Here is a 24592-nt window from a genome sequence, read left to right on the forward strand (position 1 = left end):
GATCATTCCTTCCGTTTTAAATCAAGCAATGATTATAGAGAATTCTTTTTCTTTAATACAATTTAAACTGGGAGAACTAGAAAAGTCTCCTCACATATATTCTCATTTCTGAAAAGATATACTCTCCTCTTAAAATAGTTGCTTTCTTAGCATGTGACCTGCCACAAACTTTCACCTTGTTACACATATCTAGGCTGGGACAGAATTATTTCCACCTGTTGGATCAAAAACATGCTACAGTTCAAGGCGGATCCTTCAAGCAAAGAAATGCCTTGTGCTGGCTACTAAAGAGCTTTTATGTCGTACCCACTTGTGATATGCATTGTCAGTTGTGGGAGGGACTAGCGTTCAGATTCCGCCATATCTCACCCTTAGAAATACTATTTTAAGTAACCCTCCCTGATACGGTTTGTCCTTGAGCTCTGGACAGGGGGCGGAGGCAGAGATGGACAAAATTCTGTCGTCTCTCTCTAAGCATAGAACCTGAGAATGATGTAGAACTCAAAGAATATAACCAAGAGGCAAATTACCAGATGTTACAACCGCAGATTAAACGGAGTACCTTGAGAATACCAGGAGACCAATTCTAACTTGGGGATTAGCAGCCATGTGCGCATAGCAGAGGAATGTGAAAAAAACATGGAGACTAAGGGAGAAGGAGTCTGAAATTTTTGAGAAAGGAGGACTGGCTGAGGAATTCAGACTTGAGTCTGGGGTGGGGCAAGTGACATGGAGTCGCATGTCCTTAAGGGAGGGCTCCTGCATGCTCCATTTTCTTCATGATGCAACTGGGCATGCACTGTGTGAGGTCTGAAAAACTCTCCCTGGAACCTGACATCTGCTGTTGTCTCCTGCTTGCCTTCTTGACCCCTGTTCCTGGAAGAGGAGTTTCACTTCCTCATCTCAGCCTCTCCGACCTCCCACCTGTCTCCTGTCCCTCCTCTCACACTTGGCCACCACCTGGAATTCTTCCCTTTTCTTTTCTAGCTATGAAATGTATACACTCAGCATTTATTTAAATTGTGTGTGTGCGTGTGCAGTGCACACACACATATATACACGCAAAACAAGCAAGCATGCAAACAATGGTTATTTGAAATTGTCCACCATTTAGTGTTCTATCAGTTAAATACTTTTCAGTTTCTTCAGAGCAAGGAACTCATTTCATCTTTCTTGCCCAGTGAAACAAAATTTAATGTTTCCTGTATTATTGATGATGTGCATTCTTTTTGATTGTGCAGCTAACCCTTACACAAGAAGCTCGTGGGGTGGACATAGCCTTTAATCCCAGCACTCAGGAGGCAGAGCTGAGATTTTTGTGAGTTCCAGGCCAGCCAGGCAGGGCTACATAGTGAGCACTTGTGCCCCCAAACACAGTGCATAGTAACTTTTCAACATAATGGATCAGAGTGCTAAGAAGCAGCAAGTTTATTTTCTGCAGAAATCATATCACAATATTGTTGCTAAAAAGAACCAATCTATTAGACTGATATTGTCCCAATGCTGGAGGGGAAAAAGTTCCATTATAATCTGGAACAAATTACTACAAAATAAAGAATAGCATTCTAAGGTAAAACATGGAAAAAATCACTACATTATCATAACTATTATTATTTTAATACTTGAATAATTTAAGGAAAGTATGAGAAGTTAGAAAAACTGAAAGTAAAAGCAAGAAAAAAAATGCTTGCAGTATCATAAATAATGATACCTTTGAGTGATCTGGTTAATCGTGAGCAATGATGAGCATACCAGGTCGCACTTGACATTCAAGCATTTATTCCCACAATCGCTGGCCACTGGAGGTTATGGCACTCCAGGATTTGCTTCACACAGAAACATCTGACCCAGGAATTGCCCCCATTTGATGACTACTTACTGGATGGAGGGGAGATACATCATAACCCCAAAGTAGGGTTTACACAGAAGCCATCAAACATTCCGTCTCCCATCTCAGAGTACTCCCGAATACGGACTTAAGATAGTTGGAATATAGCACCAATCAACCAACCAAAACAAAGACAATAGCAACACAGAGGAGTAGTGCTTAGTTATGGTTTGGATGTGGGGGTTTTTCCCCCAAAGGCCCATATGTTAGGGTAACTATCCCCACAGTGGTACTATTGGAAGGTAGTAGAACCTTTGAGAAGGATTGTCTAAAGAGATAGAATGAGGTCCTTGGGTCATTGGCGAGTACCCTAGATAGAGATTGTGGGACATGATCTCTCTTTCTGTCTATGGCTTGAGATGTGACTGTTCATTCTATTATGGTGTCCAACCATTGTCACACACTGTACTCACCCATTCAGTGACGGGATCATCCATGTTGAACTTGAACTTCCATAACTGTGAGCTGAATAAACTCCTCTTCACTTCATAGGTACCACACATCAGGCATTCCACTCTAGTAATAGCAAACTTGCTAATAGAGATATATAAAGTCGAGAAAATGACAACAGGGATGAAGAGAACTCAGGCAATAAAGTATTCTTGCAAGCATGAAGACTTCAATTCTACCGATGTCCAGGACCCATTTAAAAAAATAAAAATGTGTGTGTGTGGTACATGATCTTGTAACCCCAGTGGTGAAATCATGGGGAAAGACAAATCCCCTGCTCACTGGCTGGCCAGCCTAGGCTACTTGGCAAGTTTCAATCCAGAGAGAGATCTTCATTCCAAAATTAAGGCAGGCAATGAACAACACCAAGAGTTGTCCTATGGTCTGCTCATGGACATGTGCACACACACACACACACACACACACACACACACACACACACACACCACATTATCAAGCATGCACACAAACATACACAAAGCAGTAATGACAACCTAAGACAGACAGGCAGCAGGGAATATAACAGTAAGAGAAAAGTGTGGCAGAATAGAAAGTTGCATTCCATGCCAAGGAACTGATACATTCTTTGCAACAGTGTGTTTTCAGGATATGCTAAAAGCATGCCCGGGGATGTAGAAAAATAGTTTTTACTATTCACATCTTAGCAATGGTATATTTTTCTGCATGTTTTAGAAGATATGCATTATGTTGATATCTGCATTATTTTAAGTATATAGACAGAGAAACTTTTATGTGTGAACTCTTTTTCTTTTTAAGCCAATAGATGTGTTCAGTTAAACTTCAGGATACGCCAGGGGTTGTGATGTATGCCTGACACACCAGCACTTGAGAGACAGACACAGAATCATCATGTTTGAAGTCAGCTTGGACTAGATATCAAATTCAAAGCAAGCCAGACCCTCACAGCAAGACCTTACTGCAGACAATAGGGGCATGATGGATCAGGTCTCTTCAGAAGTCTTTCCATGAAGAAAAATACTGTGTGTGCGTGTTGGTCACAGCATGGGGTGTGTGGGGGAGTCAGAGGACAGCTTGCTGGAGTCCATTCTCTCCTTCCACCTGTGAGTCCCAAAATCTCCAGGCTTGTAGGCAGGGGTCTTTACCCACTGAGCCACCAAGCAAACTGAGCAATCAAGTGAGAAGTAATAGAAAATATTGCTTATGAGGACACACCCCAAACCGATCAAATCAGCTCTCAAGATGAGAGCCAGCATCAATAGTTTCCTTTTTTTCCTTGCTGATTGCAACTTGTCAGATGCAACTGAACCAGAGTTGTCAACCCTGAGCTGGGAAATGAAACAATTAACCCTAACTAGTAAAGGGTTTCAAAAGCCTCAAGTGGCTAAGGCTAAAGATTTAAGGGGTACTTTCACCTTAAGAGTGGAGATGAGTAATAGTTTTCTCATCACTTTTCGTTTCTACTTCCTTATGAAGCCCAGCAGTCATGTGATCCGTGCCAGGCTCTCACTGCGGGGGAAGTAATGAGTAACTCACTCATTAAAAGGCCTTTTACATAAGCCACTTTCTTATCTGCTGGAATTCGAGTGAGCTCCCAGAGCCCGCTCAGCTTGTATTCCCAAGTTTACACAATAATAAAACCCACACAATAACCCTCTTACTCTTCTTTTACCAGCCCCATTATTCAGCACTGATTAGCTTTGAAATGCAAATAGTCCTATCAAATGGCAAGCACTGGCCTTTGAGGGTGCTGAAGTTGCACTGGAGTGAAAGTCAAAACTACTTGATGTGAAGACAAAGTAGCCTATTCCAAAGGCCCCTAAGAGATCTGCAATATTTTCAGGATTAGGGGCAGGATATGAAATCTTTGTGCTGATTTACAGATAATCTCTGCTACATTCTTATGTTTCCAAACTCCTAATGTGCTTTGACTTGTGATTAACCCACTGTGAACCAGTGGCTGAACTTTCAAACCCAATATGTTTTTAGCATACATATCATGATATGAGAAACAGCATTATGCATTGATTTTGCTGTTGCTGTCTTGTTTTTGTTTGTTTGTTTTGTTTTGAACAAAGGATCTTATCTAAGCTATTACATTACAAACAATATTTAAACAATATTTGTTTTTCTTAAGCACAAAGCACAGATACCTTTAATATTATGTAATTCTTGGTCTTCGAAGGCAGACAAGCAAGAAGGCTACCTGTGTGTGCTGGGTCAGTTGTACTGAGTAAATTCCGGGTGGGGTGGAAACTGAGCTGGCATTGGCAGACAAGAGGACTCAGAACAAACAGCTGGAGGGTTGGGATTGAAACCCCAGACTTGACAGGAGTGAGAGGCTGAGCAAGGTTTAAGTTACCAAGTCCTGAACAAAAATTTCATGGGGTTGCAGTAAGGTACCCAGGCCCAGGCAGTGTATTCTAAGGGACTTGAAACAAAGAGGCCCAGCCTGATACCAGTGATGGAAACAGCATCTGTTTCCTTTCTTATTGAAAATACCATCTATTGGGAACATGACTGAAAAAAGATCGGTAGTTACCAATAACTGGTGGGAGAGAAAAAAGGGTTTTCCCAGTGGGCATGATAGTCAGTCTAGGGGTCTTGATAAAGAATATCAAGTTAGAGAATTAGAAGGCAGGAAACCCCTGAAGCACAACAGGTAGCAACAGAGACATCCCAAACACCAGCAGAGAGATCTGGGAGTTGCAGAATGGCGTTTGTTGGATGTTTGTATGCAGCAGGCATGCAAAGAAAAAGACCATGGAAAGCAGAGGGGGGATTTGGAAAGTGCAAAAATCCTGTCTCTTCTCCAGGGCTTGAAGGCCTTAATCTTCTGAAAGACAGAATGGTTGATGGGCCCAGCACTTCTGTGTACCATACCCTAAATTCTACCTTGAACTCCCAGAGCCACTCTGCCAGCAAGGCCCTGCTGGCTAGCGAGAGACAAAAGCCAACAGCACTTTTGGTTTAAGCTGTCAAGTCAGAGGAGCAAAGAAGAAGTCCACCATCTTGGAAATTTGCTACCTGTGTTACCTAGCCATGGCACCTCCCTAACTGTCTGTCTACCAAGGGAGTCAGCCTAATTCCTGGTCTCTCAGACACAGATTTCCACTTTGGGAAGATGAAATGATCGCTGGACATGGGTGGTAAGAATGGTTGTTATCATAGCCATAAAGACCCATTAACGGCAAACTCCCGGCCAAGAAAACAGAATTTCTATCACAGCTGAGCAGGTCAACACCTGACCAATGGACCACAACTAAGAAGGAGGGACTTCCTGTAGGAAGGCCATATTATAGCAATAGGCTTTCTGGGGTGCTTTTCCCAAGTACCAGCAAGCAGGGTAGACAGAAGTTAGAAACATTTCTAGAATGAAAATTTAGGCTCAAGGGGCAAGGAAACACAAAGAAAGTTTGGCAACAGAAATACCCATAACAAGAGGCACTTGTGTTTTATAGTGGTTGGGGGTCAGTGGTCCAGTTCCCAGTGTGGGTTCTGGGGATTAAACTGGGGTCCTCACACTCTCAAAGCAAACACTTTAGCAGCTGAGCTATGGGCCCAACCCCAGGAAGGGGGATCTCATACATCCAAAGTGTGGTTTAGGACCAATCAATGGTCTCCTGTCACTTTTAGCTAACAGCCCCACACCAGGAGTTTCCCAGCGTGTCATGAAGCTTGTGGGCACAGCCTGAGGTGAAGACTGGTGAGGAATTTCAAAGGAGTCCGAACTGAGCAGTGAAGGAAGCAAATAGAGAGCTATTCATCTACCTGGTCGGCCTCTCCGAACCACTGCTGAGCGTCCACGCCCCCACCCTCACAGTCAGGTCACGAATAATGCCAGTGCCCTGGGTTTCAGGTATATCCCGGGCATCTGGACCTGCATGTTCGCACATATTTACACGAGAGAAGCCAGGTAGTCTCAGTTTTGTTTCCCGTAGCTGTGATAAAATAATGTGGCCAAAGTAAACTGAATGGGAGAAGGCTCACAGGTCAAGAATATAATCAATCATGGCAGGGACGTCGGGGCAGCAGGATTGAAAATGCCGGGGACGTCACACCCACAATCAGAAAGCAGGGCAGTGAATGTGTGATGTTGCTCAGCCTGCCTTCTCTGTTTTATATATCAAAAATCTCTTGCTTAGGGTATGGCCCTGTCCACAATTAAGATGGATCATCCCACAGTAATTAATCTAACCTAGATAACCTCACACAACCTGCCTGTGAGGCTTTTCTCCCCCCTTGGTGATTCTAGATCCAAATCAAACCAACCATCACACGGGTCTAAGATATAACTATCCACAAAACTATAAGTCTGCATTTCCACAGACCTGTCTGTTCCTTCGACTCATTGGGAACTGTATTCTTCTCATTTTTGTTTTTTTTTTTTTTGTTTGTTTGTTTTTCTTCAAAATCACCCTGGGAATAATTGACTAATAAAAGTTCTCCATGAACTTCGTGGTCTATTTCCTTTTCTACCCACCTCACTGTAGTTATTATCAGATTTGATTGGTCACTTCCAACCTGCAAAGTAATCAGGAAGTCAGTGTTGACTGAAAATGTTCTTCCTATGCATGCAGCCATAATGTCCCACAAATATCGTCTCATGCAGAAGGCAATAAATGCCCTTTAATTGATCTTTGAAGTCAGATGGCAGTGGTTCAAATTCCAACCGTGTCTTTCTCTAGGAATATTACTCCCAACATAGTCACATGTACAAATCAAATAAGAATTTTAATAGCCCTTATCTCAGAAAGCTGTGGTCATAATTGGATGAATAATACAAATTAATTCCTTTGTGAACATTTATTGGGTGTTTATGAACTAAGTAAATTAGTGCTCTTGATATTGTTGGCAACAAAGACATAGTAGACGACACTCTGAATGGTTCATACAATAAATTACACTTCCAGGTTTTAATCTATAGTTGTTGCCTCCCCCCCTTTTTATGGCTTATCATACCCAGAAAAAGGATGAATGGCAGATACTGCAATGTTTGAGTAAGTCTGCAGCAGACCCAGACTTGAACCAAAAAGAACTCCAGCATCTAAGTATTTAGGATATTTACCCACTTTATTAATTACATATTCCTGCTAAAATAATAACCTTTGCTTTCAAGTATCAATTAAAATTAATCAGAGAACTGGAGATAGCATCAGAGACTGTAATCTAAACTGTTGTCAAAAGTAAAACTACATATCTAAGGATAGCCTGGGCTACATAGTGATACTCTGTCTCAGAAAAAGAGAGGAAGAAACAAACAAGCCCATAATCTACAGGGAATTTTGTACATTGTTAAGGAGGGCCTCAAAAATGCCAAACAACAGCTGGGTGGTGGTGGTGAATGTCTTCAATCCCAGCACTTGGGAGGAAGAAGCAGGCAAATCTCTACGAGTTCAAGGCCAGCCTGGTCTACAGAATGATTTCCAGGACAGATAGGGCTGTTAAACAGAGAGACTCTGTCTCAAAAACAAACAGAAAGGTCAAACAACAAAAATGTTGAGTTTCTTAGTCTGAAAGGCATAGATAAAGTAAACCATGTCTTCAAAATAGTGCGAGAAATGCCATTGTCAACATATCTTTAGAAATTCATGAATTCTTTCTAGGGATGTATTCTACCAACACATGTGCATTAGACAATATAAGTATAAGTATGTCAACCAAGATGCTTACTGCAGTGAAAGGGGTGTATGTGTATGTTTGTGTGTGTGTGTGTGTGTGTGTGTGTGTGTGTGTGTGTGTGTGTATGTGCATGTGTCCCTGACATGCTCAAAAGGGTAGGGGAAATAAAACTACTTTTTATTTATTTATTAATCTAAAAGTTATTTTGTACCAGCCCTCATGTAGCCTGTGGTGACCCTGAATTTAGTATGGATCCAAGGGTGGCCTTGAACTAATACTACTACCTCTGTCTCCTTATTGCTGGGATTGCAGGTGTGTGACACTGTTTCTGACAAAGAAAATATTTATTTATGTTGTATCAGACCTGCGAGAGTTGAAACAGATAAAGAATTATTTATTGATATTGTGCATTTTTTCAGTTTGGTTTTTCTGACCAAATCTTGCAAGACTACATAAGGGCCATGACTTACACAAAATAAAATAGAACATAATGACACATACCTACAATCCCAGCACATAGGAAACAGAAACAGGATAATGTGACTTAGGCAGTAAGACTATGGCATACTAAGACTTGTTAAAAAAAATACAAATCTTCTCTGTGAGTGAGTTCTAGGACAGCCAGTGCTGTTAGGCAGAGATAAGCTGTTTCACAAAATCAAAACAAATAAAACTAAACAAACAAATCCTGTATAAGCTGCCAAGGTAAAGGTGCTTTCCACAGAGCCTGATGGCCTGAATTTGATCTCTGTAATCTATATAGTGAAAGAAGAGAATCAACTCCCACAAGCTGTCCTGTGACCATATATGGTACGTGCATTTGGACTTGTGGACACACAGAGATAGCAAGAGAGTGGAACATGAGAGATGATAGAGGAGACAGACAGACAGACAGACAGAGAGAGATCTAAAAGCAGCTTTTTAGAAAGCTGTACTAGTGGCCATGCAGTGGTGCGTCACACGCCTTTAATCCCAGTACCCAAGAGGCAGCAGCAGGCAGATCTCTGTGAGTCTAGGCCAGCCTGGTCTATAAATCAGGTTCCAGAACAGCCAGGTCTGTTACACAGAGAGAGGCTGTCTCAAAAACAAAGACAAACTAAAACAAACTCAAAAGCTCTTTGTTACTGGAGGAGGCTGTGGTGGTTGAATGTCCCCAGAGACTCATATACTTGGAGGCTCGGTCCCTAGTCTCTACTTGGTGGAGCTGTTTTGGGAAGTACTAGACGGTATGATCAGTTGGAGGAGCTGTGTCACTGGGGTTCAAAAGCCCATGCCAGGCCCAGTCTCTGTCTTTCTTTGCCTCCAGTCTTCAGATTAAGATGTAAGCACTCAGGTTACCGCTCCATCATCCTGCCTGGACCACCTGCCTCAAGCTCGTGACCATGTTGGGTATGGACCCACCCTCTGAAACTGTAAGCAAGCCCCGAATTGAATAGTTAGGGTTACTATTGCTGTGATAAAACACCATGACCAGGGTTTATTTCACTCACAATTCCATAGAACAGTTCATTATCAAGAACGGTGAGGGCAGGAACCTGGAGTTAGGAGCTGCTGGGAGGCTGTGGATGGATGCTGCTCACTAGCTTGCTCTACTTAGCTTGCTCGGCCTGCTTTCTTATTGAACTCCAGACCACCAGCTCAGGGGTGGCACCACCTACCACGGGCTGGGCCCTCAGCTCTACAGGCTTGCCTACAGCCTGATCTTATGGAGGTATTTTCTAGACAGAGGCTTCCTCCTCTTACACGACTAAGTTTGTGTCATGTTGACATACATCTAGCTAACACAAATGCTTCCTTTTGTAAATTGCCTTGATCATGATGTCTCTTTACAGCAGTCTAATGGTAACTAAGACAGAAATACTCATAATTAATGTAATTAGAAGGTAGCCCTGGTGGCAAATGACTGTATTTGCAGATACCCCAAAAGTTGAAGCAGGAGGATCACAGGTTCTCGATGCAGGGGTCATCTTCACCTGCCCTATCATCGTTCCATGGGGGTAAACAACAGCCATGTCAAGGCCAAAGAGAGAACAAACTAGGACTTGTGCTCACAATCCCACACATGAGTGAGCATCTTGGAGGAAATCCCATGGCCCTGTAAACTGTGGGATGACTATAGCCCTGGCCTGAAGCTGGAATCCAACCTAAGAGAAGACCTTGGCAAGACTGTGAAGCCGAGTCACTCCCAGATTCCTGATCCTTAGGAACTATGTAGAAGAATAAAGGCTTGTTGGATTAAGTGACTGATATTTCCATTAATTTGTTCCACCCCAATAGATAAATAAAACAATCCTCCAAAAGGGAAATAGAATATGATCCAAAAATAATATATATTGTGACCCAGGAATAGTACAGTCAGATGAGATGTTATTAAAAAAATAGAAACAGATATTTTCTTAGGTGAAAAATGTTAGGCATGGCAGGATCCATTAACAAGACTGCTGAGCTTTTTAAGGAAACCAGCCAATTAAGACACACATCAGTTTTAAAAAGCAGTCAAAAAGGAGGCTTGGTTTAAAAATGGACTCTTACCAGTTGCAAAGAGGACACTAAGTTGCTATGTAAATTTTATTTATTTATTTTTGGCTTTGTAAATTTTAATACAGAGAAGAAAACAAGCATTAAAAGTCAGATAATGGGTAAGTAATAATAATGCAAATAACATTGTAGGAGCACTAAGTCCCTAAGTTATTTTCTAGAAGGATTTTAATTTATTTTAGCTGGATTGCAAAGATCTCATTAGAAATTAAACAAGAGAAGTTTTATTATTCACTACTGGTAGGAATGTGAACAGGTACAGCCACTATGGAAACCAACATCTGGTTGTCTCAAAAAACAAAAACAAAAACAAAAATGTAGCAAACAACCATTTGAGCCAGATATCCCACTCTGGGCATAAACCCAAGGGACTCTAAGCCAGCATACTGATACAATTGACATCCATGGTAGAAAGGAAGTGGATGCAGTCTATCTGTCAATCAAATGATAAGTGGATAAAGACATGTGATACATGCAATGGAATTTTATACAGTCATATATAAAAATGAAATTGTGAGATTTGCAGGATAATGAATGTAACAAGAAAACATCTTAAATAAAATAAAACAGATAAAGAAAGAGGATACTGAATATTACTATTGTGCTATTTTTTAATGATAGTAGCTGATAGTATATGAATGGACTTTGGGAGCCCATTCAACATAGAAAGATACTCTCTCAGCCTAGACACATGGCAGAGGGCCCTGCTCCAAATGATATGACAGACTTTGAAGACTCCCCATGGAAGGCTTCACCCTCTCTGGGGAGCAGAAAGGGGATCATAAAAAAATGATCAGAGGTTTAAATAAAAAAAAAAATTTGAATGTTAACAACAACAACAACAAATGATAGTACCTGAAATTGTCTCACTTTAACTTTGTACATGTTTGTATTCTATGACCATTTCTCATAAGAGACTCAGGTAAGCCTCTGGGGAAAAGGTGCCACAAGTTGGTGTCTCTCTGGGTCCAATCACATGATCCATGGGGAATCCAGACATTCTTTCAAAATCATCCTAGGGGGAATAAGAAATATTTCCCATGATCAATTTGACCTAGTTCACTTTTACATATGTGTTTATTGTTTGCATAGCAACAAGCGACTTAAACAATTAGAGGGAATTCTGGAAGCACTGGCTTTGGTTTTTCTCTAAGATAAAGACAGCAATACATTCCAAGTAAAGAGTTGAAGGAAAAAAGAAAATTCATTACATCTAAAGTGCCAATGCAAAAAAGTAGAGGTCAGTGGAAACTAGCTACACAATGGCTGCCGGTGTTATTTATAAAGCTCCACATATATCTTACATATTTTCCATGAATCCCTGTAAATTACTCTCCTGTCAGGAGTGTTGCAGACAGATTTATGGAGCTGTGGATTACGATGGGTCTAAAGATTACGAAGGAAAATGACACAGCACAAAACGACCTTGGAGTTAGCAGAACCCTCTTCCTGTTGTTCATGCCTCATATGACTCCTGAAGCTGTGACTTGGATTTGGCCCAGTCAACTTCCTTTCCAACCTTTGCTATGATATTCACTTTGGGAAGAGAACTGACAGGATATTTTTAGTAAATCAAACTCTTAAAATGTATTGACATGGAAGAATTGATTAGTGAAGGCAAAACTAGGGTGGTTTAAAATTACACAGATAAACGCACCATTATCTGGTAATGCTTTCCCTTTGCATAGGAAAAAAAGTGGGGGAAGCAAAATGGATAAATAACTGGGTATCCTCATTGGTGTTTAACACCTTGCATCACTTAGCCGCATTTCCACCATCACTGGTCTTTACATCATTAACAACATGGAGACCTACTGCAAATGACATTATTTATCTCAAGCCATTGTCACATCCTCACTGTGGCAAAGCCACAATATAATTGTAGTGGTTTGGATGAGAACATCTGAAAGCCTCATCTATTTGAATGCTTGATTCCCAGTTAGTGGAACTGTGTAGGAAGGATTGGGAGTTGTGACCTTGCTGAAGAAGGTGTATCACTGGTTTTGAGGTTAAAAAAAAAAAGCCATGCCAAGTCCAAGTCAGTCCCTCTCCCTCTCTCTCTTCCTCTTTTTCTCCCTCCCCCTCTCTCTGTCTCTCTCTCTTGCAGATGCAAGCACTTAGCTACTGCTCCAATGCCATGCCTGAGTGCTTCCACAGTCCTGGGCATGATGGCCATAAACTCACCCTCTGAAACTGTAAGCAAGCCCCCAACTAAATGCTTTCTTCAGTAAGCTGACTTGCTCATGGTGTTTTCTCACAGCAACAAAACAGTAACTAAGACAGTCATCATAAAGAAGATTTTCTTGTCATTTATCTTCTATTGTCAGTAATAATCTCAGGAATTAAACAAGGTATAATTACATAAACAAATTTGATGATGAAAATCTATAAATTTTTCCAGGCCTGACTGTAATTTTTAAAAAGGTAATGATTTAGTTTTTGAAACAGGGTAGTCCTGCCTGGCCCAGAACTTGCTAGTCTTGAACTCACAACGATCTGCCCACCTCTGCCTCTTCCTGTTTCCCAAGTGCTGAGATTAAAGGACTGTACCACCAGCCAAAAGTTGTGTGTGTGTGTGTGTGTGTGTGTGTGTGTGTGTGTGTGTGTTGCACATGCTTGAGTGCACCTGTGCATGGCACAGCTGTGGGGGCCCGGGAACAAGTTTTGAGATTTATTTTTAAAATGAATTTAGGTCTTCAGGCTTAGAGGCATGTGCCTTTACCTGCGGAGCCATCTTTTTTTTTTTTCTTTTTTTTTAACATTTGCTAATGGAAGTGGAGAGCACAGAGGGATGGGAGGAGAATAGCTTCTCTCCTCCTTCCATGTGAGTTCTGAGTTAGTGGACCCCTCCACTTTCCTGCCTGTCTTCATGTTCTCGGTCATGAGTAACTCAGTAGACATTCAATAACTCCGTGTTGGCTAGCAAGATGGCACAAGCCCACTGTCCCACCTGTGGGAAGGTCAATGTGGGAGGGTCACTTAAGTGAGTAAGAGTTCGAGACTAGCCTGGCATTGGTGGCACACACCTTTGATCCCAGCACTCGGGAGGCAGAGACAGTCAGATCTCTGTGAGTTCAAGACCAGCATGGTCTACAAGAGCTAGTTCCAGGACAGTCTCCAAAGTTACAGAGAAACCTATCTCTAAAAACCATAAATAAATAAATAACAAAAAATTACAGTTGGGCAGTGGTGGTGCACACCTTTAATACCAGCACTCAGGAGGTAGACACAAAGTGGATCTCTGTGAGTTCGAGGCCAGCCTGGGCTAGAGAGCGAGTTCCAGGATAGGCCCCAAAACCACACAAAGAACCCCTCTGTTGAAAAAAACAAACAGAAAAATGACATAAAAATAATTTAAAGGCAGCACTTTAATCAGTCAAGAATTCATGCTAGGTGAGAGGAAGGGCTTGATCACCGGGCCTGTCTTTGACCCTGGCATTCCTGTCCCACAATCAGAACAGGGCATTTTCTGCCGTTGGCAGCAGCACGCTTAGATATTCACATTTGCTCACAGTACCTTTTTGTTTCCAGGACATTGATCTTGACTGCTATTCCCCAAGGTCTGAATGCTAACTCCAGGGGGTGAACAGGAGTGTTTAAAGTCACAGGGTGTCCTGTGCCAACATACACATTACAAAGACAAAGGTACCCTGTCTCTTACTATAGTTTTTCTGAGTGTTTTTTTTTTAAATCTATGTGATGCTGGTGATGACTTCTTTTGTGCAGCTATGTAAACAGAACCACGAGAAGCCACTTGAGTATAGCTCCAATTTTCAGTGTCTATATCCAGAGTAACTGGGCAGACATTACTATTAGTAGCATTGTTGGCACCAAGCCCTTTAAACTATGAAGGAAGGTTCAGTCAGATGGCTCTGTGGGAAAATGCACTTGTCACCAAGCCTGTCGGCCCTAATGGAACCCCAGAAATCACATGGCTGAAGAACCGACTACTGCAAGTTGTCTCTGCCTTCCACACTTGCGCTATGCCATACACACACTCACACACCCATACAAAATAAATAAATAAAGCAAACATTAAAAAGTTCGTAAAGTAAAATTTGAGGTTGATTGGCAAGTGCAGGTGTTTCCAGGTGAGCACTCTAGGGCTGACTCTCTTCCAGACCTCCAGCCAACGTCTCCCGAGTGCTGGAATTCCAGCTCTGAGTCACCAAGCCGTTTTATGAAGTGCTGGGATTGAACCCAGGGCCACATTTTACCATCTGAGCTGTGTCCCTGGCCCTATTCATCCTTTTGATAATTACTTTTATTATTTTTGCAGTGCAGAGAACCAATAGCAAGCAATCTACCTTTGAACTACAATTCTAGCTGCCTTCTGATTGTTATTAGTGTTTTAATCCTTTATTCCCTGTATGTATGCTGCCATAAAATGAGCTGACCAAGCACAGTTCCTCAAACTGCCAACTAATTTTAGCAAAATTATGCATCTCTGAGTAGATTACTAGTTCCCCTGCTCAGCAACATTTGCAAGGGGAATAATAAGGACTGTTTGTTTGTATTATGGTGTGAGTGTAGTGTCCCTAAGAAGGTTAATGTGCTGAAGATTTGATTTCCAGTTGGTGAATGCAGGCACTGAGAAGTGACTGAATCACATGGAGTATGCCATGGTCAGTGGATCACTAGATTAATGGATCCAAAATCTCTTGGCATTTTTGGAGGTTCCAGGAAACTTGCAGAGTGGGGTCTCACCAGCAAAAGTGAGCCGGGTACATTTTCTTGAGTTCTGTGTCTTGTCCTGGGTCCCTTTATGTCCTTGTCATGCTCTACCTCACTACAGCTCCGCAGCAACAAAGCCAGCCAACCATGGGCAAAACTTCTGTAACTATGAGCCAACATAGATCTTTCACCCTTCAAATTGCTTCTTAAGACATTTTGTCACAAAGACAGAAAAACTGATAACAAATCTTGCCTCTTCCCTATGTCTCTGATTTATTAATAACAAGCTAAGAGAAAACAGCCCGTGGTGACTCGAAGCCACACAGAGGAGGACACGACAGTAAACTAGACACACCTGGCAAGTACTTACTTTATCCAACAAATCCAGAAAGACTTGAAAAACCAATCAATTTGTCAAACTGCTCAAACTGTCAGTCTGTACCAAAAGCTTAAAAATGAAGTCAGGGAAGCTGTTTACTTAAATGAATAGTTCAGAGGACAAGTCTTCAGGGGTAAATGCCTCCATGTTAACAGTGCTTAAGGAGCATCTATGAAACACTGATTTCTATGTATCCATATATCTCTCCACCAGCTCCTGGCATCTCAGAAGCATGTAGGCTGAATCATATATTGACATCACCTAATTCATAGACATCAACTATCATTTGCCCATGTGCTCCTCTTGTACTAGATAATCAATTGTGGAATCAAGTTATTAATCCCAGAAACTGGACTCAGCAGTATTTTTCAAAATAAGGAATGGGAAATAATTCCAGTCATTGTCCATGAACCACTATAGTGTCGTTTTTTGATGTTCCTCATGGTCTTCTAGCTGAAGGTCATATCACAACCTGGCTAATCACAAACATTCCGTGACTACTGCCCCTTGCCCTCACCGCAGTGACTACCTCCCCCTCCTGGAATGCTGAGATCCCTGTAGTCAATGGCCTCTTGTAAAGGTTAATTCTGATTGTCAACTTGATTGGATTAAAAATACCTAGAGGATTAGGGAAACACATCCCTGAGTATGCTTTTGATGATGGTTCTGACTGGGTGACTGGATTAACCCTCTGGTGATTCTGAGTACCATGGGATTACTGGGAGATGCAGAAAGGTAGGAAGTGTGGTTTTGTTGGAGGAAGTAGGACACAGAGACAAAGTAAAGAACAACACACTCCACCCTACACCCCCGTCTCTATGATGTTCCACCTGAGTGCACAGCACAAGGCCTTGGGTTGAAACCTCTGAATCCATGATCCAAAATAAGTCCTTGAACCCCATGGATTCATGATCCAAAGTGTGTAGATGGATGTTTCCATCCCACCCAGTCCTGCAACCCTTTAGTCCCAAATAAACACCCAGAAGCTTATACTAATTATAAACTGTTTGGCTAGCTCTCTCTTAATTATTGTCCCATTCCTACTAATCTGTGTATCTCCACATGGTCCAGGCTTGCTGGCAATGCCCAGGTTTCTTGCTTCCTGGGCAGCTACATGGCATCTCCCTGACTCCGCCTACTACCTTTCTCTATCCCTGTTTGGATTTCCTGCCTGGCTAAATCCTGTCTGTTCATTGGCCGGAACAGCTTTATTCATCAACCAATAAGACAAACATATATTCACAGGATCTACTAGGACTCCATCAAAAATGAATTCTCCTCCAGGTCTCTGGTCACACTGAAAAGAACTCTAACTCAAACAACCCTCTTATGCTCCATCAGTATTAAAAAGGACCACTTGTTACCCTTTTGACAAGAGAGCTCTTGAATAACTCTCTGGATTCCTCCTTTCCTCCCAATATCTAGGTACATTAGGAATCCTGAGGCCCTCCTTTCTGCATTGCAGCCTGGTTCCTGGCATCTTTGGTGGGAGGGGGAATATCCTTTTTGTAATTTTGTTCTCATTCTGGGTACTGCAGACTGAATCTAAGGACTTCTGCTTGCTAAGCAAGCACTCTATGGCTGAGCTAACTGCCCAGCCCCTGCACTGTGCACTAGCGCTCCTCCTACTTGCTCTCACCTCCTCAACTCCCACCTCACGCTCCCTCTCCACCCCCCCCCCACCAGGAAGTACTTTACTCATATTTTCAATTAACATCAAGTTATCTTTTCTATTTTTTTTTACTTTACCCTTTAATAAAATTTTAACTGGCACATAAAGGCATAAAGTTATACATGATCATGGGGCAAAATGTAATTTTTTCATAGATGAATGCTGTTCAACATTTCAATTCATATCTGTGTCAACATACATTAATGACTTATTTGCATTGAAAAATAAATACTTTCTCCTGGCTTCTGGAAAAATATGTTATTGTTCTCTACAGTCACTTTATCCTGCAATAGGAGATCAGAACTTTGTCCTTTCTCACTGCGACATAATAGCTACCCACTGATCAATACTGCCAACACACACACACACACACACACTCGCTGGCCTCTGCTAACAATCCATCTGCTTTCAATGTCTATTAGATCAATTTTTCCAGATGACAACTATGAGTGAGATCATGATGTATTTGTCTTTCTATGCCTGGCTTATTTCATTTAACACAGTTCATGATCTGTAGATACATTTGCACTGCCACAAATGATAGAATTTCATTATTTTTCATAGTGGAATAGGATCCTGTTGTGTATGTGTATCGTATTTTCTTCATTTTTTTGGTCAATGAATACTTAGACTGTTTTCATGGATTCAGCTCCTTGAAGGACCTGAACTACCATATGGATACACTATTTCCAGTCATTCCTGTGTGTACATCTCTCCTCAAATGACTAAGAGCTAGTATAGACACCACACTTCACACACACACACACACACACACACACACACACACACACACACACTCATACACACACTCTAAACCAAAGGCTAAAACACCTTGGACATGAGGTCAGCTTTAAGGAACTGGTGTTACAACTTGGAGGAAATTGGGTTTGTTAAAGTAGTTGAAGAGGATCCGAAAATACTAGCAGTTTATCAAGAATCGGTGTATGGAAAAAAAATCTTCCTACTTATCCATGATTTTTTTTGTTTGTTTTGTTTTTGTTTTTGTTTTTTTTTTTTTTTGTAATTTATCCCCTTTTTTAAATGAATTGAGAAGTAGGAATAATACCTATCATTTTCTAGTTCAATGTTCTTAAATACTCATACACCTCTTGTCCAAAATTGCAACTTTGGGCCATAAATCAGTTTGTATTTTCCATTTTCCTATCTGGTAACTCAGGTACCAAATGAGAGCCATATAGATCATATACTTTGCCATCAATATTCTTCTTTGCTACAGCAAGTCTGCTTGGGAAACAAACAAGCATTCTTGCATCCTTAGGCCTCATTTTATGATATCTGCCTTGTCTCAAAGTTGAAGAGTAAGCCAGTGTTGCCTATGTAACCTGCTTGTGCATCTTTAAACTGAAAACCCTGCAAGTAGATCATTAGGTTCTCTTAAGTCATAATCCATACACAGAAGACATGCTGCTGCTGTGGAGGATTATGCTCATTGTAATAAAAAAATACTTATTAGCTGATAGCAGTGCAAGAAAAGATTGAGTAAGATAGCCTGACACAGAAGGAATGATGGGAGGAGGAAGGGCACAGTCAGGGCTGCCCAGGAAGCAAGTCATACTACAGGTAAAGCCACGAGCCACATGGCAATCCACAGATGAGTAGAAATGGGTTAGTTTAAATGTAAGGGTTAGCTAGTAACAAACCTGAGCTACTGGCTGAGCAAATTTCATTTTCCTCCTCTGAGTCGGTTACTTGGGACTGGGAAGTTAGGACAGGAAAACTCCACTTAGAATATGTAGTTGATACCACCTGAGTCACAAAGGAAGATGTGACAATATGGCAAAACTAGCCATTTTGGGGCAAGAAACTGCTCTTGTCTAGTCTGTTTGACTTGATTCTGTATAAACTGTACACACAGGACCCACAAAAAACTGGCTGCTGAAAGAAGATGGACATTGCTACAGGGTTCCTGCTTCATGGAAGGGTCTGCCAGACATTCTGCAGGACACAGAGGAAAGTGACTGACAAACTGCCAATACAGATGGACAGTTTAAAGTTTCCTGCTTTGTTGAGGAGTCTGCCAGACACACTATGGCCTATAGGCTGAAGATGGAACATTACAGAAGAACTTCAGGTGACTGACCAGGCAGTGAGTTGTCTTTCATTTCTAGGGTTTATATACTATCCTTCTGTGGTCTTTGAAGACAGATAGTTATGGTTGTAGTTGTCCTTCATTATGATTAAAGATAAGTTACATATAAGATTTTAAACTCATAAAGATAGGATAGATGATAGAATGTTTTCTTTAAATCTTGCTAAATGTCAGTGAATTAAATATTATTAACTATAGTTATTATTTGATAACTGTTTTGTTATATATTTTAACATGTTAAAGTTAAAACCCTTCTTTTTATTTTAGACAGAAAAGAGGAGATGATGGGAGATGTCATTCTGTAAATATGTTTCTCTTATTGGTTAACGAATAAAGCACTGTTAACAAATAGGAAGGCAAGGAGACAAGGAGGATTCTGGGAGATGTAATAGAAAGGAGTCAAGATGTAGGACATAAGAGAAGAGGTCCAGACCTTCTTTCTGGAAAGATAAGATCACATGGGAACAGATTGTTAGAAATGAGTTATTATTTAAGACAGAGATAACCAATAAGAAACTCTAGTAACAAGCCAACAGATTTATTAAAAAAAAAATTATATGTAGTTGACACTTCCTTCCACACAAAGAAAGAAGACCTACCTGTCATGTCATGCACAGTCTGTGCTAACTCAGAAATCTAACTGGCAAGTCAGAAAGTCTTTCAGAGGCAGGAGTGTTAACTGTGTTTATCCATTTAATATTACTTCCCCCCGCCAAAGTCTTGGTAACATAGGAGCAGTTGTGGATACTGCTTCAATGGTTCCTTTTCCCAGGCCTGGAAACCCTCCTCTTATAGTCATCCATACAACCATGCTAGAGAGTGATAGCAGGAAGGAGGAAGTCTGCTTGTCTGGCAAGAGTTAGGAGGGAAAACAACTGTCATACCATTTTATATCTACTGAAGTTGGAGTCATAGTGTCGCATTACCTATTTAACAAACAACCTAAAGTAAAATAGATTAGCATGCTGTTCTTACAGGAATATTAGGTGGTTTTACTAGCATCATATTGAAGTTCATATTTCATCGAATTTAAGAAAGAGATTCTTGCCCCTAGGACACTGTCTCCCACTCACTCCCTCTCATGCTCTCGCCTTCCCTCTTCCCCATTTTTACAATGGTGCCTTGGTTATGCTGTCAGTAGAGAGAGCGGACTGGAAAAAAAACCCCTTGTCCTTAGCTTGGGGATGGCTCCCCTAGAACACCTTCCCAAAGAATGAAGCAGGAGCAGAGGAAAGGGTGAGAGAGCTTTTAACAAACGGGAAGCAAAGCAAGGATCGCACAGCAGGGAAAGCAGAGAAGCAGGTGCCTCCAGAGTTGGCTAAGGCTCTTATTGAGGTGATGCTGAAAACTACACTCTGCCCAGGATGTGAACCTCAGCCTTGAAAACCGTGCTCCAGCCCCCTTGGACCAGTCCAATAAGAAGCGACTCACCACATTCCATTGTTGATTTTTAACTGCATCCATCTATAAAACTTCGTTTTATTTATTTATTTATTTATTTGTTTATTTATTTATTTGTCAAGTTTAGGTCATAAAGGAGTAACTAATTGTTCTTGCTGTGGTCACTTTTACCCATTAGCTTTGTGGTAATTTTAGGACCCTCAAGCTGTTTGTTTCACTTTATTGAGTCAGTGGAAAGGGGGTTTGAGGAGTACTTGCTATAATTTTCCTTGGCTTTCTCTCCTTCCTACATCTGAGTCCTACAAAGACTACCGTCCTTTATGCCATCAAGACCATGGTGGCTCCATACGACAATACGTTTCTGCCATTCACATCTCATACTTCCTCTTGTAAGCCTGACCAAGACTGATAATGTCCTAGCTGGCCGCAACCACCCTGTATTCATCTGGCAAATTTGCTGAGACTAGGTAAAAATTATCTATACATTCCCAAAGGTAGCAACTCTTTGGTATTTCATATGTAAGTCCAAGCAAATTGAATGCAAGTTAAGTACATATGTACTTAATTATTTTTCTAGTAAGGATATACATAGCTTTAACCAAATTCTACAAGTGGCCAATACACACACACACACACACACACACACACACACACACACACACACACACAATCCTTCAAGAATTGCACAGCAAGAGCTATGGACACCTTTTGTATATCCACTTGGTGTTTTTTTTTTTTCCCATTGGGAAGAATTACTGCCAGCTGCTTGAAGACTTTCTCCAGCTGCAGGAGTGTCAGTCCCCTCAGGAGCAGATGAGAACAGCCTTTGATCAGTGATAGAAAAGAACTAGGGTACTAATATACCAACTCCTCAGCCCTGAGATTGGACAACTCCAAGCCTATTGTGTAGTATCCCCATGTGTCCTAGTGGGACTGACCACAGACAGAACTGATGTCATCTACTGGGCTAATTTTCCATTGCCACTCTCCCTTTTCCTACTTGTATTTCTTGAAACCACCTTCGAACTTACTTCTAAACCTGTCTGAACCTGAGGGTCAGATTCTGGGAGAACTTATCTAAAATCAAATCACTATTGCATTGGTTTTATTAAAGATTACCCATCCTTGTTATTAGTTGGCTCACCTGTACTCAAACCACCCAATAGTAAAATCAGGATGTCTACTAAATGGGCCAAGCTCTTTATCTGTCTTTGGATAAATTCGTCTTTGTATTTCATTGATGCTTTCTTGGACAGTACACCAGAACCTACTTTGTAGTCCAGCTCTCTATATCCATAGAACATTAGAGGTGGTAGGAGCTTATAGAAAATCACATTTCTCATCCTCATAATTTAGCCTTTGTGCTCAGCACAGTTATGTTGAGATGTTCAGTTGCCCATGCATTGGAGAAAATAATTGAAATAAATGATGAAAAGTAAGCTTACCTACATTACCATGGGAGAATAACTCTTTAACTGATCTTGTTTCATTGAAGAGCCTGACCTACTTTGGATAGCTTGTTTCTGTTACCTGGTTGATTTTGTTTTGACAGTTTTTCTTCTTTCTCACTTCTATGATTTCATTCTTAAGACATTAATAGGAGCATTGGTTACTATAAGAGAAGCCAGGCTCTGGGAAACTGGATGCCTGGTGTTTGACAGATTTTTTTTTTTCAGGTCTGTGGGTAAAATCTAATTGTCCATTTTGAATTATCATCTGGGTTTCTATTAGAGTTGCCAATATTTGTCAATTTGACTTTTATCCTGTCCATTAAGCAATTTTACTGCATGATAGAGCATCTATACAAGAAGAATTTCTGGACTGCATCAGCTATGTTGAGAGCAATGTGGTATATGCCAGTACTCTTTGCCCAAGGTCCATTTCTATCCCCAATCAAGCAAATAAGAAATGTGTAACATTATACTAAGTAAGTTTCTTGTTTTTTGTGGCTTAACACATCTAAAGGATACCATCTGGAAAATGCCTATCACGGTAAGAGTTCAGAATATGCCTGGAATGCACTGCTAGTTACTCAAGTCAGAATTGCCGTAAACTCTGACCTCCTAAATATTTTTATTTAACACAATTAAATATGCTAAATGTAGTTTCTCATTTTTTTTTTAAAGAGTTTCTACTTTAAAGCTGTCATTGTTTTTAAGTTACTATTCCCATATTCGCCATCCGGTCAAATTTGAAGTTTGATTCATTGACGCAGCAGAATAGTAGTAATCTCTCTTAGATTACTCCCCCATTTGTAGGGAAATATGCTATGGAGTAACCATTCCGTACACTGTGAAGATGGGTTGCTGTCATTGCTAATAAAGAGCTGACTGGCTAACAGCTATGCGGGCAGATGTTAGGTGGGAGAGCCAGACTGAGAGGATCCTGGGAAGGAGAAGGGTGGGGTCATGTTGCAGAGGAAGCAGGAGATGAACGTGCAGTGTTGCAGGAAGGCACCGCTATGTGGTAGAGCGTAGATTAGAAATATGGGTTAATTTAAGATGTAAGAGCTAGTTAGTAAGAAGCCTACTCTATCAGCTGAGTATTTGTAATTAAGAAGTCTCTGTGTGGTTATTTGGGAGCTGGCTGTTGGGGCAGAGCTGACTGGTGGTCCCGATTGAAAGCCCCCGCCCACGGAAGTAGAAAAACTAGAAACCACAAAGAACAAAAGCAACCAGTTTGTTTTTTCTAACCAATAATATTTACATAAAGGCAAGGCCATGCTAGATAGTCACTAAAACATCTTTTACTGATAAGATTTTTCTAATACTTTTGTGTGTGTTTGTGTGTGTGTGTGTGTGTGTGTGTGTGTGTGTGTGTGTGTGTGTTAATGAGGGTTTCTCTAAGTGGCTCAGGTCTGCATTGAGCTTGCGGACACAAACCATCCTCCTGCTTCCATGTCCTCAATAGCAGTGGCCGTGTATATGCACCAGTACGTTTGGCTTTGGGGACTTAAGAATAAGCAATACTTAGCTGGCTGCTAAATCTATGAAGCAGAGACAGGCAAGGTCAACTCTACATAGAAACTGTGTGGAAAGACAGGTCCTCCTTCACCCAAAGCTTATGTGGTACCTAGTCTTCAGAGGTTGTCTTATTACCAACCCTAAATTAAATGAGTATTCTTACAAGTGGCCATGGTAGCCAGAGAATCCCCTAGTGTCCAGAGCAAAGCATTTTTCTGACTGATGCTAGTGTGCTCTCTCTCTCTCCCCTCCCTCCCTCCCTCCCTCCCTCCCTCCCTCTCTCTCTCTCTCTCTCTCTCTCTCTCTCTCTCTCTCCTTTGTTGCCGATTAGCACAGCACGGCTGACATCTTCCCAAACTCATTAATGAGGTCTGCAGAACCACCTAGGGCATGTGGTTCCTATGCTTTCCCATTCATCAATCTTGCTATTCCTTCTTTTATTCCCTGTCACTCCAACTTCCCACCCCATCGCCAACAGCATCTGCCACACACTCCATCGCTTTCCTACATGAAATACTTGTCCATGTTCCCTGCCCCTCTTGAGCTGAAAATGTAGTCAGGTCTTTCTAAAACAGCAAACAGTGCTAGTTCCACAGGTCAGAGTGTGCTCCACTGTTACTAAGAGAAGAAAGAAGTCTGTTTGCTACAAGTTCCATGCTGGAGCAAGGGAAAAAACAAAAACAAAAAAAAACAAAACAAAACAAAACAAAAACTTGATTGGAGTTGGCCTAGTTAATGCGAGTCCCCGGAGAAACAGTCTGATAAACATAAATGGCATTTTATTATATTCTATCAGGAAAGATACAGGCTAAATGGTGTTTGTGGGCCTCCATGGAAAAGTAAACACATTTGCAGCATGGTTGCTGTGCGATATGTTGAGATTTACCTACCACCAAAACAAAATAAAGCAAACTAA

Source organism: Phodopus roborovskii, unplaced genomic scaffold (assembly GCF_943737965.1).
Source record: "Phodopus roborovskii unplaced genomic scaffold, PHOROB, whole genome shotgun sequence".
Lineage (NCBI taxonomy): Eukaryota > Metazoa > Chordata > Mammalia > Rodentia > Cricetidae > Phodopus > Phodopus roborovskii.